Here is a 4,305-nt window from a genome sequence, read left to right on the forward strand (position 1 = left end):
CAGGCGGATTTCTGAGTTCGAGGCCAGCCTGGTCTACAAAGTGAGTTCCAGGACAGCCAGGGCTATACAGAGAAACCCTGTCTTGAAAAAAAAAATTAGACACAAAAGCACATTCTTTATTTTATAAACACACACACACAGAGGACAGTGTACATGACATGGTACAAAAGTCTCTAGATTCCCAAGGATAAAGGAAAGATGGTTGAATGAGGGAGAGAAGTCATTGCATGATAAAGCACAGGAAATAGATAGGAGGAAACTGGTTGGTTACAGTTCAAAGAGAGTAATAATAGAAATGTTGGTAAACATTACAGAATTTCACAACTGATTGGTCAAGGGAATAATCACAATGTGTGGCTCTGAGTCAGAATGGTTTTCAAATTTTCCTCTTCTTTGTGATACATCAGAGTACATATTCCTGCTTTACAAGATTTCAACTCATTTGTATTTAAGGAAACTGTTGAGCATATTCTAATGGTCTCTGTGGAATTACTTTGCAGGACACTGATAGCTTCTCTCTGTCCATGAAATGAGACAATTCAAGCCAGATTAAAGTATGTATAGACAGGTTTATTGCCATGAGGAGAGAGGAAGAGGGGAGTGAGAAATAGAGTGAGAGAGAGAGAGAGAGAGAGAGACAGAGACAGAGACAGAGACAGAGACTGGGAGAGACAGAGAGAAGGGTGAGACCAAAATGTTTGTATTATATAGGGAAGAGTCTCTTGGGGGAAGGACTGCGCAGGTACTAAACTGGAAAATTCAAGATTGTTGCCTGGGAATGCCAGGTAGGGACTGAGGTATGCTGGGAATACCTGGAGGCTTGGTCAACTTTGGTATGTAAAATATGCACCTCAGCCCATTGTCTGAGTCTGTATGAAACCTAACGAGATTGTTAGAAGGGATTTAGATTTTGCATAGTGCCCTGCCCTAAGTTAGTACACATTGTTTAAAACACAGTATTCTTTTTCCATACTGTGTCTTGTCCTGAGAAGTTTTAATTTACATGTCACTTTTGATTTAATTTTGAGAATGGAAGATGACTGTACCCCTGGGTGGATGTGTGAAGGGCACTGTTTGTCTAGCACCAATCACATGGCACAGACTGATAACTTGCTTATTCCTTTTATCCCTTGGTATAGAAAGAGCAACATCCCATAAATCTGTCTGGGCTGAATAGGGACTGTGGTATAGTATGAAATTTACAGGTGGGATTTTTTTTTAACCTGGCTAGTTCACAAATAATTGAGACAGAGACCTATTATGTTTACTAGCAAACTTTAAGCACTATGGATGGGCAGGTCCTAAGCTATTCTAATGCGCTAATGTAGCTGTCCAGCAGCTATGGAGAATTAGATACACCTGAAAGGGAGGCTGGTCATGAAATAGGACGGGCAGAGAAAAATTAAGCCAAGACAAAGGTTCTCTGATCAAGGCTCAAAGTTTAATTTTCAGCTCTGCATTTATATAGGCAAAACCCAAAGACCCATCCCTTTGTTTTAGCTGGATTGAGTTGCAAAGCAAGCTCAGCAGGCAGTCAATTCCTCAGGGCTCTATATGAAATGCAAATGTGGCAAGGCCAGGCACCAACTCCAGCCAGGTTGCAAAACTGTTGGAGACTTGTTTAGCCTATTCAAGGTTGGAGGAAGGGCACACTCTAAGCTATCCCAGCCATAGGCCGGGCCCCATGTTACAGCAGTTTGAATTGCCTGGCTTCTCTGCTCCATTTGTGTTCTCATTTCTCTTGGCAACTCCTCCTCATGCCCAACCTCATGATGACCATATTCTTTCTCCATGTGAGTCATGGCCCTTCTTTTCCTGGACCCTATCCTGCATCTTGACAAACTCTTTCTCCCAGCTCTTCTCCCTCAGATCCCTCACTGAGATTGGAAATCCACCTTTCTATCTCTTCTGCCCAGTCATTGGTAGTTCTGCCTTTTATTCACTAATCAGAGATATTTGGGGAGCAGTTTTTACACCACATTGATACAAGAGATTCTTCAATATTCACGACAATGCCCATGTCTGGGCTGTAACTAGATCTCAAGGCACAGAAATCAACATCTTAATACACAGAAAACAAGACCAACACTGTGGAGCCACATGGAAGTATTAAAATCCTTTCAGAAAAATTAGGCCCAAAGCTTATTGGATGTACTAGAACAAGAAAAGGATTAGTTCATTTGGACCCCCTAAAGAAGTAGAACACTATAATATTGAAAACATCATCAACCTGTTCAGGTGTGTTTTCCAAGGACATACATTCAGAGAACTCCTGATTGTCCCTGGATGTTCATTTCAGTTTAGTAACCATTATTGCAGTAGCTCATTTAATTGCCATCTGTCCATCATAATGTTCATGCATTGGGACCTGCTGTCCATCCATTCTTTCTTTCATCTATTCATCCATCCATCCATCCATCCATCCATTGTCCATTACTTCTTCTGGACCTACTTTGCCCTTTTTACTTTTGTAGCTACCATCTCCACAACTCTGTGCTCAAACCTGTGACTTATGCAGCTACCTTCTTCAGCTTCTTCCCTGACGCTCAATTTTCATTCTTATGACTACAAATGTCTATTAGCCTATGTCTGAAATCTTTTGAACTTTCCTGGGACCTCTTTAACCTTTTTAATCATTCTTTAGCCACCCCCACCCAAACACCACTGAGTTAAAGGTGATTAAGAGTTAAAATTAGAACAAAAGACACTGTATTACTTCTGAATAGAAGTTACCATGGAAAATAGCTACCATTGAAACAGCAGTGTCTTGTATATTTCTTTATTGGATGTTACATTCTAACATTTTAGAAAGACATAAAACATGCTTATCTATGTTTCTGACCTAGTACATTTATGGCACACTATAGTCATACTTTAATTTGAATTATTTTGAAGACAAAATGATTCTTTATTTTATTGGACAATATTGCAACTTTGTTATTAGTCTGATATTGTGATTCCTACTCACTTAGGAAATATTGGTAAAATCACACAAAAAGAAGAGCCACTTAACACTATTCTTTATTATGAACTTGGATTCCCTTGGGCAAGAATTCTCATAGAGCATAACAAGAATGAATTGGCTATACTTTTTTATGTCTGGGCCCTCAGGTGGAAGGCTCTGATTTGGATGCTTTGAATACCTACTACCATTTGACATTCCAGCAGTATAGTCGGAGTTGATTTGAAGTTTTTACTATATGGATAACTTGGACCATGGCCTAAGGTAAGACTGTTATGATTCAGCTATTTCTTCTGGACTTCACATGGCCATCAACTCCATGGAAGAGATTTCTCTGTGGTGCCCTACATAATACCTCAACCCAGCAGTCATAGCAATGAGTTAGGCAAAGCAGTTAAGGGATAAATAGCTAAATCAATGGTAGTACTAATGGATTGTTAGGGAGGCAGAATGAGGTTTAAGAGATTATTACAGTATGTGGATGGTCGAAGGTTGACTGAATGAGAGTCTTCTGATACAGCATTTGTGAATCATGATACTGAAAGCTTTTGGAAATCCAGATGACATTGAGTTACCCATGTTTCTGTAAAGAATCTCATTAAATTCTTTGGTTCTCTACATAGACTAGGGTAGAATCATTCATTTGGACAGAATCACTTATTTGACTCTGTGTGAGGTGAATAGACATTAATATGGCTCCCCAGGAAATGCCAGACAACAACTATCAATGCCAGTATTTGCATGTAATCTGTCCAAATGACTTTTGCATTGCAACTCTTATCAGGATACATGAACAAGTTTATTTATCCCAGATAAAAAACCAAAAAAGATAGCATATCATAATGATTCCACCCTAATTTATTTCAGTGAACTGCTGAGTTTATTGGAGTTTTTTAAAGAGGTATGGCTAAAGATTACTTAGGAGAAAGATGACTCAAAAGCAGTTGTATCATCAAAAGTCTCAGCTAGAATATATGATGATTCATGAAACTTGCTTCCCTGGATGTCTGTGCATTACTTGCATATATTTCTCAATAATCATTACTGCTTATATAACCTTAGGGAGGGACCTTACAAATCTTTTAATTTCAGAGATTTTCTGAGTCTTGTGAGTTGTTTGCTTTCAGAGCCTTATAAATTTTCTTTATTTTGTGCTCGCTTCGGCAGCACATATACTAAAATTGGAACGATACAGAGAAGATTAGCATGGCCCCTGCCCAAGGATGACACGCAAATTCGTGAAGCGTTCCATATTTTTAAAGAAATCTGGAACCATAGATACCAGCATCAGTAACAGAATACAAGAGATGGAAGAGAGAATCTCAGGTGCAGAAGATTCCATA

The 4,305-nt window shown here is 39.1% G+C and overlaps 1 non-coding gene across 1 annotated transcript; it reads left to right on the forward strand.

Moving 5' to 3' along the window:
• Window positions 1-4,113: 4,113 nt before the first annotated feature.
• LOC115030564 lies at window positions 4,114-4,220 on the forward strand. Its single transcript, XR_003836136.1, has one exon. It is a non-coding gene; the product is annotated as a U6 spliceosomal RNA (small nuclear RNA).
• Window positions 4,221-4,305: the final 85 nt, after the last annotated feature.

The sequence above is a fragment of the Mus caroli genome, chromosome 2 (genome assembly GCF_900094665.2).
Source record: "Mus caroli chromosome 2, CAROLI_EIJ_v1.1, whole genome shotgun sequence".
NCBI classification, from domain to species: Eukaryota; Metazoa; Chordata; class Mammalia; order Rodentia; family Muridae; genus Mus; species Mus caroli.